General features: G+C 39.7%; 1 protein-coding gene across 10 annotated transcripts in view; it reads left to right on the top strand.

The window, feature by feature from the left end:
• The first annotated feature begins 6,900 nt into the window (after positions 1-6,900).
• The window catches only part of PNISR (PNN interacting serine and arginine rich protein), a 28,410-nt gene continuing 20,542 nt past the window's right edge, over positions 6,901-14,768 (top strand). For 3 of the 10 annotated variants that reach the window (XR_010836238.1, XR_010836239.1, XM_059083678.2), the window contains exons 1-2: positions 6,901-7,020; positions 13,622-13,702. The gene's annotated coding sequence lies outside the window, so the exon portion shown is untranslated. Of the gene's footprint in view, positions 7,021-7,679; positions 7,748-13,621; positions 13,703-14,768 lie in introns of all 10 variants that reach the window. The other 7 variants (XM_067011508.1, XM_067011510.1, XR_010836240.1 and 4 more) reach the window with 5 other exon arrangements.

The raw sequence follows: 14,768 nt of genomic DNA, 5'->3' as shown, positions 1-14,768 counted from the left end.
AAATGATATGGAGAAAAATCAAGCAACATTACCCACAGAGCCATATGGGAATTAAGGTCCATGGGATGAAGGATGTTCTAGGGATAAAAGGTGTATGATATTAGTCCTGATAGTCCCAAAGAGAAGCTATGAGTGTTGGAGGAAGTGGAGGGTTTTAATTCTGGGACCCTCTCCTCACTCCTGCTAATGGTAGTAGAGAGGCTGGGAAGGGAAATCTTGGCACTTACATCTTCTTAGAAAAATATATGCCCCAGATTTTTGCTTTTTTTTTGCAGCGGGCGTCTCACTGTTGTGGCCTCTCCCGTTGCGGAGCATAGGCTCCGGATGCGCAGGCTCAGCGGCCATGGCTCACGGGCCCAGCCACTCTGCGGCATGTGGGATCTTCCCGGACCGGGGCACGAACCCATGTCCCCTGCATTGGCAGGCGGATTCTCAACCACTGCGCCACCAGGGAAGCCCTATGCCCCAGATTTTTGTATGTAATTTCAGAGGCTCACAGACTCCCTGAAGACATTTTCATACATTTTTTTAAGTTGCACTCAGGCAGAAATATCTAAAATGTTTGCATTCCCATATGTATTAGAATAGGCTGGGTTATGCTGCAGTAACAAATAACTTCACATCCCAATGGCTTAGCACAACAAGTTTATTTCTTCCTCACCCCAAATCACTGTGAGTCTGGTCAATCTGCAAAAGCAACTGTTTTCCAACTGGTGACTCTGTAATCCTGGCTGATTGTCTTCTGGCTCTATCATTTTAATGCCAGGCCTCTTCACTGGCAGGGGAGGAGAACGCCAAAGGTCTTGCATCAGCAATTAAATTCTTCATCTTGGATGCGTCGTGCACAACCCCGTGGCCAGAAGTAGTCACATTGGCTCTGCCTAATTGCAAGGAAGGATGGGTAGGAAAGAGTAAGTCTCCCAGGGCTCAGAAGAAAAGGAGAATGGACTAGAAGTCTCTCACAGTCTACCCTCTGGTCACCAAATACTCAGCTCTTCTTTCTACACGTGGAACACAGTGACTCCCTTTTCAAGAGAAACAGCCCCAAAGGACCATCCATCATTCCAGAACCAGGCTCTTTGGAAGTACTATGTCAGGTCTGGATGTTGCTCCCACTGGTCTGGAGACCCAGGAGCCAAAAGAATAGGTTCTGTTTTCCACAAACTTACTGTACAGTGGAGAAACCAGTGGAACTATAACCACAATAAACATTCTAATTCAGAAAGGGGAAGAAGAATGGAGATATTGTCAGTCTCTTACGCTGAGCATGGGGAATGTTCATTGTTAGACCTTTCCTCTATTCCCTAAGAATTCCCTTCTCCACTGTTCTCTGTGACTCCAGACTTCACCCCTTGGAAGAATCTTTTTTTTTTTATTATCCTCCTTGGCTACATCGGAATGGCTGTTGAGGAATATGCCATCCTTGGAAGTTGCACAGCTTTTTTTCAATCTGTTTCCTAGATAATTGGGGGCTGAAGTTGTTTGTTTGTTTAAAGTTTGGAATAGTCACAATTTCTGTTAGCCAAGGCTTATGGTTTCTTTTCCAGTACAACTCTTAAAAGCTTAGTAGGCCTCTTTGTTTCTGGTCAGATTTATATGCCAGTAACCATACCATTTTTTTTGAGACAAGTAATTCTTAGGTTGGTTGTATTTCTTTGATTTCCTACCACCCTTCCTCTCTCCTGACCTTACGGCAGGTACCTTCTGTCTATAAGCTTTGATGGGAGAGCCATCCTCTTAACCACATTTCCATCCTTAGGTTTTTTTTTTTTCCAAGTGAGAAAAAAATTAAGGTTACCTTAATTACATCCTTAATTGACCCACTGAAAATTTCCAAAATAACTATGATGTTTACACCCTTAGTTATGATCTTTGCTGCAAGGCTGAGGTTTAATGATCCTTTGTCATTTAAAGGCTTTCTTAAGTTTATCTCCTACTGCTTTGAGTTGAAAAACACAAACATGTGAGGCTCAAATTCTGGTTGCCTCTATTCCCTCGTGTCAGCTTTTACAAATCAACCATTCCTCTCTGGGCTCCACTCTTTCTCATAATACTGTGCCAAATGCATCCAGTAGTACCCAACACACACTTATTTTTCAACCTCTTCCCCTAGCTCAAAAGTTAGTAGGTACATTTTCTGCCTCCCAGGTTATTGGGGGTGACAGTTATATTAATTTTTTTACCATTGCATAATGTGACGTCCCTGTTTCTAGCCTCCAATATTAGTTTCCTATGTATACCAACCAACCTCTAAGCTAATGCCACATATTTTCAGTTCTTTAAGCAGCACCTAACTCCTGTTACCAATATCTATATGTGTCAGGCTAAATTAGGCTTATACTTTATTAACAAATGTCTCCAGAATCTCAGCAACTTATTTTGTGGTCATTGCAAAGTATTTCGCTGATTTGGGGCTCTTTCTGGCCACTGTTTCCCATAAGGCAACTCAGTGATCGTGGCTGACAGAGAATATACCAACCTGTAGCTGCCCCTTTATCTGCCTGTAGACTTCTTTTTTTTTTTTTTTGCGGTACTTAGGCCTCTCACCGTTGTGGCCTCTCCCTTTGCGGATCACAGGCTCCGGACGCGCAGGCTCACGGGCCCAGCCATTCCGCGGCATGTGGGATCCCGTGTTCCCTGCATCGCCAGGCTGATTCTCAACCACTGCGCCACCAGGGAAGCCCTGCCTGTAGACTTCTTGGTTGATGTGACAATGCTTACAGTTCTTGTAAGCTTAGGTCCAGAAATAACTGTCATCACTTAACCCACAGCCTATTGGCCAGAAGTAATTCACTGAGTACTACCTAAACTTTAAGGAGGCTTAAACCTTCTGTGTGCTGTAAGTCAGTGCAGAATCAGATATTGGTGAATACTAATAATGTCTACTACATCATACAAGTGACTTAAGTATAGAAACAGTAGTTTGAATCACAAAAGATTTTTAAGTAAGAATATGCCAGTCAGTGAACATAGTAGGTGTACCTTACTTTCTCCAATCTGGTCTAAATGGTCATTATATGCATAAAGCCCAGTTTGGTCCATTGTTTTTTGAGGTTTTTTTTCTTAATTTATTTTATTGAAGTATAGTTGATTTACAGTGTTCTTATTTTCTGCTGTACAGCAAAGTGATTCAGTTATATATTTGTGTAAATTCTTTTTCATTATGGTTTATTACAGGATATTGAATATGGGTTCCCTGTGCTATACAGTAGGATCTTGTTTATCCATTCTATATATAATTGTTTACATGGTCCATTGTTAAATAACTGAATTATTATTGTATGTTCTCATATTTCATTATGACACATATTCTCACTACTTTCTAGGAGATGCTTAAGTAAGAATTAAAAGAGTTGTAATTTATTAAGAATTTAAACAGTTGTTTTAAGAATTATTATTTAAGAATTAAAAGAGTCGTAATAATTTGCTTGTAGTGTATTAGCTTTTTATACTTTTTAACCCTCCATTGTAGTTCTACTGTGGTAAAGTAGATGTAACATAAAATTTACCGTTTTAACCATTTTTAGGTGTACAATTCAGTGGCACTAAGTACATTCACAATGTTGTACAAATATCATCATTTCTAGAACCCTGTCCTCATCCCAAACAGAAATTCTGTGCCCATTAAATAATAACTCCCTATTCCTCCCTTCCTCCAATCCCCAGCAACTGCTATCTGTCTCTATGAATTTGCCTATTCTAGGGACCTCCTATAAGTGAAAGTATACAACATTTGTCCTTGTGTGTCTGTCTTGTTTCACTTAGCATAATCTTTTCAAGGCTCATCCATGTTGTTGCATGTATCAGAACTTCATTCCTTTTTAAGGCTGAATAATATTCGATTGTATGTATATACCGTAGCTTTAAATAATTTTTTATTATATAAGTTTCATATATACAGCATTATAGTTCAACATCTGTATACACTACAAAGTGATCACTACCACAAGTCTAGTTACCATTAAATAATTTTTATTCTTAAATTTTAAGATGGATGTGATATGGAACGTAATAACACCTTAAAGGTTCAGATCTCAAGAAGTAGGAATATTTCTTAATTCTGTTTCTTTTCCACATCTCATTTAACTTTTTTTCCACTTTACCTAAGGATAACTTGTTTTCATAATAATGCAAAGTACTAACTTGAATATATCCTCCCCTTCAAACACTCTGCTACGAGGACAAGTTAATAAAAAATTTAACTTACGAAGCGCCCTGATTGTTAGTCATAGACAGCAGATTGCTAAGACTGGCAAGATGGCAACTGTTACTGCACTTTCTTTTTGGCGGTACGCGGGCCTCTCACTGTTGTGGCCTCTCCCGTTGCGGAGCACAGGCTCCGGACGCGCAGGCTCAGCGGCCATGGCTCACGGGCCCAGCCGCTTCGCGGCATGTGGGACCTTCCCGGACCAGAGCTCGAACCCGTGTCCTACTGCATCGGCAGGCGGACTCTCAACCACTGAGCCGCCAGGGAAGCCCCTGCACTTTTTAATCGAGGTGCAGAATGACTAGACTGCAGCAGCTCGTGTACACAATAGCTGTTCAAATAGACACTTTAACACAAAAATACATTGTGAGAAAGTCTGGTGTTGAAATACATGTAAGTGCCTCATGTCTCCTTCGAATCCTAAAGTTACAGGGAAATCCTAGGTGAAAGTAATGAGGGAAAGGGAAATAAGGGACTGTAAAACTCATTTTCTGGTCTGGCAAACAGTGATTGCTGAGAGTACCTCATTAAATTGGCAGAAGGAACAAACGTGAGTTATTTAATAATTCTCTCATTCGACAAAGGGAGAACTTTCTGTATGCTAAGCGGTACGCTGGCCAGCTGGAGAACAGAGATGGGAAAAACAAAAAACAAAAAACTACCAGAAAACGGCTTCAAGTTTACTAGGGAAACAAGCAAAGAAATACAAGATGATTATAGAAAGTAGGAACATACGAAAGTTTCTCTAGAGCAATCAGGTTTCACAAGGAAGACAGAATGTTTCTCTGATGAGAATGTTTCTCAGAGAAATAAACTTGAAAATCAGGCCCTGAGCAAAAACGTGGAAAATGATCACAGAGCAAAATCAGAGACGACCACTGATAATATATGGTAAATGTCCTAGTTTTTGTTCCATAAAGTGATTTAAAAAATCATACTAGGGGGGCTTCCCTTGTGGCGCAGTGGTTGAGAGTCCGCCTGCCGATGCAGGGGACACGGGTTCATGCCCCGGTCCGGGAAGTTCCCACATGCCGTGGAGCGGCTGGGCCCGTGAGCCATGGCCGCTGAGCCTGCGCGTCCGGAGGCTGTGCTCCGCAACGGGAGAGGCCACTGCAGTGAGAGAGGCCCGCGTACCGCAAAAAAATAAATAAATAAATAAATAAATAAATAAATAAATAAATAAAATCATACTAGGGAATTCCCTGGCGGTCCAGTGGTTAGGACTACCCAGGGTCCAGGTTCAATACCTGTTGGGGGAACTAAGATCCCACAAACCTCAGGGCTGGCCAAAAAAAACCCAAAATAAATAAAAATCGCACTAGACTGTTGTGTCGTCCTTTTTTTGGTGTGTGTGCTTTTTCTGTGAAATTAGGGAAAGGGTCAAAGGAACTTTCTTTTTGCCTCCAGTAATACTATGCACTCACATTACTGTGTTGGTAGAAGTGTAATTAGTTATCGTTTCTCCCAAGATGAAGTTGTATTTTGTGGGCCACTTGGATTTGAGGACCAGCGAATCTTTAGCTATTGAGGACTTTGTTCTAACGTTGATGCAGGAGAATCTGGTGTCAAGTGTTTCTTCAAGAAGACTGGGTTCCATGCAAACAGGAGCTATTCTCACGTCTATCTTTATCTTCTTTATCCATCTAGATGTATTTGTAATCTTTTATTTCTACTGTTACTTGCTATTTCTTTTGCACAATTCCCAATGAAACAATTTAGATACTTGGTGCGCAAAAATTTCATGTTACTCTCTAGAAAGGCACTTTCCAATATTTATTTCCAATATTTATTTTACAATGTATCTTCGGAACATTTTTGTTTCATTTGTAGCTTCTAGCCTGGAAATCGATACTTTTGATACATGAACGTCGTTCATATTAAAACACCATGGAATCAAAGTATTCCATTCGAAGAACTGAATTGCATAAGTCCTGTCGGGAGGCCATCTTGTGGTTGAGAGAAAGGGGCAGCAGGACCGAAACGGGACATCTCCGCCACTTTACCCTAAAGGTCCCGGGGAAGGAATGAAACAACAGGACTAGCCGGGTGAGGCGGAGCTGAGCAAGTGTCCCCGGAAGGGGGCGCTATGTTTTCGAGGTTAACAAAGAGTGACCGCTGCGGGGGTCAGCTAAGGTCTCCGCTATAGCTACCATCTACATCGGTCACTTCTCCAACGTCCGGTCTCCCTGGAGGCGGAGCCCTCGGAGGCGCTCCGTGAGACCCAAGTCGGGAGTATTCCGGAAGTTCGGGCCAGACTCTGGTCGGTGTGAAATACGGCTAAGGGCGCACCGAGCAATCCGCGGAGTTGGTTCATTTGACTCTGGGGCCCCTCCGTAGTAGTCTGAAAGGAGTGCCGCGAACTCAGCCACCTTTTCGGAAGGGAACGTACCTCCCCTTGAAGGAGGATCACGTTGATGAAGTAAAAATTTTGAGCGCGCTCTGTACAGAACACTTAAACTCTCAGCTTTCTGCTCACTGTAAAGATAAAAGTGGGTCGGGCATGGCGCTGGCTACATTAAAAGGTAACGTACAGGAAAGTCCAGACATTTGCATGGTGTTGATTACATAGTCGAGGTGGTTTTGCCCATAACAAAAATGGCGTCGAAACATGTTAGCCGGTTAAAGTCACGTGGTCAAAGACCTGGCTGGGGGACAGTATGGCTTCAGATGACAAACGGATGTTATTATTATTCACTTCCGGGTGAGACTAATCGGGCGCCATCTTGTCTTGTTCGCGAAGAAGTAGAAGCATCGAAAGGGTTGGAGAGGTATTATAGGAACGGTGGCGATACGGTGTTCCGGAATCAGAGTGGGTAAGTGGTACAGAACGATTAGGCGTGGGGACTTGCCGGGTCATTAGAACCTTCTTGATCTCTGTGGCGAAGGTAGCATAACTTAAACACGTAGGCTGCGTACGCTGCTTGGCGCGTCCGCTGGAACCTCATCTCCCTTAAAGCGGTGGCGTCCGCCTGACTTGGTGAATCACGGCGCTGCTCCCGGTTTAAAGGAAATGTTCGTATTAAAGAGAGTGCTCGCGACCTCTCCCTCTGTGAGAGTTCCCTCTAAGAAGAGAAGGGAGTGATTGTTGGGCTCCCGACCGGCCGTTAAGCACTGCGCGTGCGCAGTGGGAACCCCCTTATGGGGCGGGGGTGCAGGGGAGCAGAGGAGGCGGGGGCCCGGACCTGGACCTTCTCTGCTGTGCACCTCCGACTCCGCAGGCGCAGCGAAGGGCAACTGTGTCCTTTTAACTACAGTTAGGTTCCTTAGTTTGTATTAACCTTGTGTTTTTAAAGTCATAGATACTATGTGTAAAGTAAGCTTCGGGAAAGAAGGAGGTAGCTTCCAGCGTTTCAGTTTTATTATCCTGTGATGGATATTATTGTCATCTGAACATCATGAGTACTCGACACATTTTGGGTTTTGGTGGTTAATTCATAGAACAACAAAATAAACTTGGAATTTCTAATTTGAGTGCAGCAAGGCAAATGCAACAAAAACCAGGACCTTGAAGGCGTTTTGTAAGGTGTTCCGTGGCTGTAGGTAAGGTAACAGTAAATCAGTTCTTTTAAGATGGTCTTGATTGAGACTCTGTGTTAAAATTTTTTTGTTGTTGTTGTTAATAGACTTTACTTATTTAGGACAGTTTCTGATTTACAGAAAAATTGAGCAGATAGTACAGAGTTACCATATAAACTACCCCCCAACCTCCCACAGAGAGTTTTTCCTATTGTTAACATATATTAGTATGGTACATGTACATTTGTCACATTGAATGGACCAATATTGACACATTATTGTTATTTAAAGTCCATAGTTTATTCACATTTCCTAAGTTTAAACCTAATGTCCTTTTTCTAGCCCAAGATCCTATTTAAAACACCCTATATAACATTTAATTGTCATGTGTCCTTAGTCTTCTTTGGTTGTGACAGTTTTTCAGGCTTGTTTTCTATGACTGTTGAAAATTCCTACAGTGAAGATTTAACTTCAGTGCCTCAGAATATGACTGTATTTGGAGATAGGGTCTTTAAAGAAGTTAAATGGGGTCATTAGGGTAGGCCCTGTGTGCTATAATGGTGTCCTTATAAAAAGAGCAGTACACAGAGGGAAGACCACATAAAGACAAAGGTAGGAGACAGCCATCTACAAGCCAAGAAGAGAGGCCCCAGAATGAAACCCACCCTGATGACAGTTTGATCTTGCACTTGTAGCCCCCAGAACTATAAGGAAATAAATTTCTGTCGTTTGAGCTACCCAGTCTGTGGTACTTTGTTATGGCAGCCCTAGCAACGTAATACAGTGACCTTGACAGTTTTGAGGGGTACTGGCCAGGGATATTGTAGGGTGACCTATTGGAATTTGTCTGATGTTTTTCTCATTATAAGACTGGGATTAGGGGTTTTGAGGAAGAAGATCACAGAGGTAAAAAGCCTTTTTCATCACATTCTATCAAGGCTACATACTATGAACATGACTTACCATGTTGATATTGACCTTGATCACCTGCTTGAGGTAGTGTTTGTCTAATTCTCCACCATAAAGTTACTCTCCTCTGTCCACTCCCTCCTTTCCATATTGTACTCTTTGGGAAGGAAGTCCCTTTGCACGAAGCATACTTAAGGAGTGGAGAGTTAAGCTCTCCCTTCTTTAGGATGGAGTATCTACATAATTTATTTGGAATCCCTCCGCATGGAAGATTTGTCTCTTCCCTCCAATTTATTTATGTCAGTAAGGATTCAATAGATATTTATGTCATAATTTGTGTTATAATCCAGTACTATTATATTTTGTTGACCAGATTGTTCCAGTTTTGGACATTGGTAGCTCCTTCAGTTGTCTACTGTGCACCTTTGACATGCCCGCATCTTCCCCCTCCCCCTTTTTCTGAGCATCTTCTTATTTCCTGGTACTACAAGATGCTCCAGGCTCATTTTGTATATTTCTTGCCCCAGTTCTAAGAATCCGCTATTTCTCTAATGATCCCTGATTCCTTTCCTTTGTTAGAGAATGGTATTAGAACCAAGATAAGTGTTCTTGTCGCCACTGAGGGGTTGTTTCCTTTAGATTTTTACATTTCTTTTTCCTTTTTCTTCTTCCAAATTTATTTTTCAATTATCAACTTTTTTTTTGGTATCTATAACCAAAGTATTCAATTCTCCAATATTTTTTGACTACCTTTCTTGAGCTGCAGACTACAAAGTATTTCAGTATATACTAAAATGCATGTCACATCAAGTATCCAAAAAGGTTACTACATTTCAAATAATTACAAGATTAACTTCGTTAGTGCCATTTCCACCTAATCTGAATTGATCCAAATGAATTCTTTTTGACTTTGAGATCCATTACCTGGAGTGTAAGACCGAAATGACAGGGGAGAAGAGGATTGTTGCATTTTGTGGCTTCTAAACTTTGTGTTTGATGTGAGAAACATTTCATTATATGCACTAAAGGATGGGTATGTTACTGTATTTCTTTGATTTTGCAATTGATGCTTAAGGGCTTTAGAACAAGCACTACAGTTTCATTCTCATTTATCTGTCACACAGTCTAAGGGATGACTTTTGCAAATATTAATGATTGTCATTTAAGCAAGTAATTTTAAGAACCTCAAAGCAATGAATGTTCTAATATAGAGTCTAAGAAATAAGATAAATGACAGTCATTTCTAGTTGTGTTAGTTTCTTAGGATGCTGTATCAAATTACCGCAAACTGGCCTTAAAACAACAGAAATTTGTTCTTTCACAGTTCTCCAGGCTACAGATATGACTGAAATAAAGGTTTTGGTAGGTTCATGCATATGCGCTCGACAGCCCTCTCTCTCTCTCTCTCTCTCTCTCTCTCTCTCTCTCTCTCTCTCTCTTTCTCTCTCTCTTTCTCTCTCTCTTTCTCTCTCTCTCTCTCTCTCTCTCTCTCTCGCTCGCTCTCTCGCTCTCTCGCTCTCTCTCTCGCTCTCCTTCGCTCTCTCTCTTCTTTTCTTTTCTTTCTTCTCTCTTCTGTCTCTGCTCTAGGGGAAGATCCTTTCTTGCCTTTTCTAGTTTCTGTTGGTTCCCAGCAATCTTTGGCTTTCCTTGGCTGTAGACCCTTCATTCCAGTCTCTGCTTCTGTAGTCATGTGGCATTCTCCCTGTCTTGTCTCTTCTTAAAAGCACTAATCATTACTGGATTAGGACCCACTTTAATCCAGTATGACCTTATCTTAACTGGACTACGTTTGCCAAGACCCTGTTTCCAAATAAGGTCATGTTCACAGTTAATGGGAATGGAGGTAGGACTTCAACATATCTTCCAGGGGGACACAAGTCAATCCATAACACTAGTCAGATTCATAAACTAGATTTTTATAGCTCTGTGCAATAATGTGCATAATCTGCTGCAAACCCTGGTTGTTGATCTTTTTGTTCTTCCCAAATCCCAATTGTTTCCAAGGAAATAGCAATGAATTTAACCCTGTAAAGGTAAAGAGTTGTAGCCTGGCTCATCAATAATCACATTTCTCTAAACTTGAGAAATGGAGCTTAAGAATCTTTAAAATTAAGGCTAAAGGAAGAATGAATAAATTGGAATTGATTTTTGATGTTATAAAGTCAGAGTAGCAGTACTAGAGTGTCATCTTCAGTGTTGAATATTAATATATTTACTTGATAATAAATTTCAGTGAATAAGTAAAATATTTTACCACTTAATATGGGCAAAGCACTTTGAAGAATTAAATAACTATAAAGACATTTCCTATGCCCTCAAGAATATTCTCGTTTGAGCCAAGATTTTCATGACCAGCTTCCTGATTCTTCGTATCTTTAAAAATCTGTAGTAGATTTATTTTAAAAAATACACACTCATGGTTAAATAATTCAAAGAATATAGAAAGATAGAGAATAAAAAATTAAAATTAACTCATCTCTGTTTTCCCTTTCCAGAGCTTACCAATTTTAAGAGGTTTTTTTGGTAATTTAAGAATTTTCTATACTAAATTGTGTTCTTTAAAAAAAAGGAACTTCAAGTGGCATCATTATTCATCCTGTATCACATAATTTTTTTCACTATACAATTCATAGTACAGTTCATACATCAGTATATGTCAGCATATAAAAGTCTACCTTATTCATTTTAATGGCTGAATAGGAGTCCACTGTATGGTTCACTCTTATCTCACCTACTGCCCTTTGAGTGTCACTGAAAGCAGATGTTCACTGTTACAGACATGCTGCAGGTTTTTGAGTTACATGGTGTGTATGCTCATCCATGGTTTTAAGTCCTTGAAGTGGAGTTGCTGGGTCAGAGGGATGATTATTTACAATTTTGATAAAATACTTTAATGCTAACTTGTCTTCCAAAAAGACTGAACATTTGGTGTTTTACGTACACCTTTGTTCAACACACCCTCTGTAGCCAAATAAAGTTTCTCACTGCAGATTTAATTGAAGCATTTTATTAAATAGCTTCTAACTTCTTACTTCCTTGACTTTTACTGTTACCTTCTTTGCTGCATTTTATTCTGCTCTGTTTCTCACAATTTCACATCCTTTTCATATTTTTCTCAGTCTAAGTGTGTCAAACATTGTATTTGAATTATAACTTCTATAAAAACTTTAGGGGGAAAAGAGCTTTGGAAAGCATTGTAAAACGAGAATCGGTTGGTTTTAACAAACAGAAAAATGGCTACAAATAATACAGATCACTCTTGAAAATATGCAAGTAAAACCTCTTTGTGCGTAGGAAAACATGGAAGTTTTTGTTTTGTTTTAATAAAAGCTGCAACCTATGATATTGTGAGAAGTAGGAACATTCCAGAGATAAAGTGAAATATGGATTAAGTCTTAGATTGCTTTAAGAGAAGAAAATGGAATTGAGTAGAAGTGGATTGGCTTGATCACCCGTCCCCACCCCCAGCTGTAAACTTGAGTGCTATCAAAAACAATACTGAGAAAGTCTTATTGGTGATATTGACCACTACTTAAGCTTTCTGTGCCAAGTTTTTATACGTTTCCCATTTAATCCTCACAGTAACCTTATGAGGTAGACATTTATTACATTCACCACTTTACAGATGAGAAAACCAAGGATTAGAGAGTAGTTAATTTGCCCATATTCACACAGCTAGTGAGTGGTATAGGCAGGCATCATGAACCAGGGCTTGTGTTCTTAAGTCTAGGTGACAAGTGGTAATCAGAAAACTTAAAAGGGGAATTGAAAACATTGGCCGTGATAACCATTAAACAGGAGTAAGTAAAAGAAACTTAGTTTAGAGTGATTTCTAGAAAAGTAAATCTATGTATTGGAAATGATGATAGGGAGTCAATATACATCATTTTCATCATTAAAGTGGTTTTATTGTGTGCACATCTATTTGCAACTCCAGTAGGCACTGTATAGAGCTAGTTATAATGCCTACATTGTATGAGTTTACAACCTACAACAGAAAAATCTATGCACTGAACTCTGATGTGCCATTAGAGCTTTGGAAAACATAGCAAGCTCTGCTTACACCAGCTTTTTTGGTTCTCCTGTATATAGGTCAACAGCTTTCTTATCATTAACCTTTAAAAGTAAACAGAGAGAAAGAAGAACCTATAGACCATTCGTTTATTCATTTGTTGTTTAGTGACTGCTGCTCACTTGCTTTACGACAGCAAGAAGCTGTCTGGTACCTTTGGAAGGTAAAAAGATGAATACATTTGTCTTTCTATCAGCTTTAAAAAGGTATTAATCTGGGTATTAATTCGGGGACTTCCCTGGTGGTCCAGTGGTTAAGATTTTGCCTTCCAGTGCAGGGAGTGCAGGTTTGATCCCTGTTGGGGAGCTAAGATCCCACATGCCTCATGGCCAAAAAACCAAAACATAAAAACAACAGAAGCAATAATGTAACAAATTCAATAAAGAGTTAAAAAATGGTCCATCTCAAAAAAATCTAAAAAAAAAAAGTATTAATCTAATGGGAAAAAGATGAAACCATTTGAGGGACAAATTGTTCTTACCTTGCTGTAATTTTTAAACTTAGAATTCCATAGAAAAATCTGAATTTATTACCTTATTTGTACCATTTAAGTTCATATCAGGTGGATGAAATCTTTTAAAATGTTTGTTGTTCCTTTTTTTCTCAGCATATATGACAATTCCTAAATTGCTTGACATTATTTTGTATTGTTAATGAATTGATCAAGTAAATAAAAAAGATATTTTTGAAAGAAAAATGTTTTTAAAGGTTTGCCTTCTCATTTCTGATGTACCTGTTTCCCTTAACTTTAGAATGGTAAATCTTTTCTCATTATAAAATTAATGGAAGAGAAAGTTCCAATTAATTTGGAGATGATCACACTTCCATGTTGCATCTCTAGAATTTATTTTTATTAGTTCAAATAGCTTTTCATAACTTAAGTGCAAACATACACTTTTTTTTTTTTTTTTTTTCAGGGCATAAGTAATCTTGCTGCTATGCTTCCAAGCTGTAGTTCTGAATCAGCCTAAATTTTAAACAGAAGGTGAACCTCTGAGGTCAGTCAAAATAGCAGTTGGTATTTCTTCTGGGTGTTCCTCTTTATTTATTTATTTGTTACCTTTTAATTAAAGTTTTCAAGAGTGCTAATGAGTTATTGGGCTTTAAAGGTATAGTTGGAGGGCTTCCCTGGTGGCACAGTGGTTGAGAATCTGCCTGCTAATTCAGGGGACACGGGTTCGAGCCCTGGTCTGGGAGGATCCCACATGCCGCGGAGCAACTAGGCCCGTGAGCCACAACTACTGAGCCTGCGCGTCTGGAGCCTGTGCTCCGCAACGGGAGAGGCCGCAATAGTGAGAGGCCCGCGCACCGCGATGAAGAGTGGCCCCCGCTTGCCGGCAACTAGAGAAAGTCCTCGCACAGAAACGAAGACCCAACACAGCAAAAATAAATAAATAAATTAATAAACTCCTACCCCCAACATCTTAAAAAAAAAAAAAAAAAAAAAGGCATAGTTGGAAAAGAAGAGAGAAAATCGGAAGAGAGATTAGAAAAAGAAGTATTTTTAGCTTGGAATTGATACCCAGTACAGCTGTTGGTCTCAAGTGTGGTACTATTTAATGCCTATTTTGCCATATTCTAATAATCCCATTATAATAGAATATATTAATACAGCTAGAAGATACGTGCACTTGACTCATAAGTAAACAAGGTATAACAAAGGAATGCATCTTTCCTAATTCACAGTGTTCTTCAGTTGAGAGGTCAGGATCTGCCATTGACAGAACTATGTAACATTCTGAGAATGCTGCAAAGACTGGTTGCAAGCTCTAAGAGCCTGGATTGTAGTAAATTTGGTGTCTGTTACTTCCTTAATATCTGGCTTTCCCACTTTTTGTGACCTTGCAATAAATACTAAGGTATAGTTTCGTATTGTTTTTAGAATAGAAGAAAGGGTCAGTCTGAAAGGATTCATTTAGTAAACATTTATTTTATGCTTGCTATGTGCTAAGCCCTGGGGTATAAAAATGAAGAAACATACTCTGCTTACTGTGTGTGTCATTGGTTCTTGAATAGGGTTGTATATCAGTGTTGGATGAAGTACAGAGATAAAATGACTGTAAG

This window comes from Kogia breviceps, chromosome 13 (assembly GCF_026419965.1).
Source record: "Kogia breviceps isolate mKogBre1 chromosome 13, mKogBre1 haplotype 1, whole genome shotgun sequence".
NCBI lineage: Eukaryota > Metazoa > Chordata > Mammalia > Artiodactyla > Physeteridae > Kogia > Kogia breviceps.
This window is presented reverse-complemented; position numbering and strand designations above follow the sequence as displayed.